We start from the raw sequence: 234 nt of genomic DNA, 5'->3' as shown, positions 1-234 counted from the left end.
GTGCAAATATATTTTTTTCACGGGAGCGCAGCTACAAGACTGCGTGAACGCGCTTTAGTCACATGAACGCGGTAAGGAGAACAACGTTGGGTCAACAACAGACAAGTGATGAGAATACCGTCTCGTTTCCACGAATCGGTTCTTTTGAACAGTCAAGAACCGGTTCAGAAAACTGTTTTAGCTCTTTTTAAAGCAGCGTGATCCCTGACATCCCACGTGTAGTGTAAAATGTTC

The sequence above is a fragment of the Carassius gibelio genome, chromosome B18 (genome assembly GCF_023724105.1).
Source record: "Carassius gibelio isolate Cgi1373 ecotype wild population from Czech Republic chromosome B18, carGib1.2-hapl.c, whole genome shotgun sequence".
Lineage (NCBI taxonomy): Eukaryota > Metazoa > Chordata > Actinopteri > Cypriniformes > Cyprinidae > Carassius > Carassius gibelio.
This window is presented reverse-complemented; position numbering follows the sequence as displayed.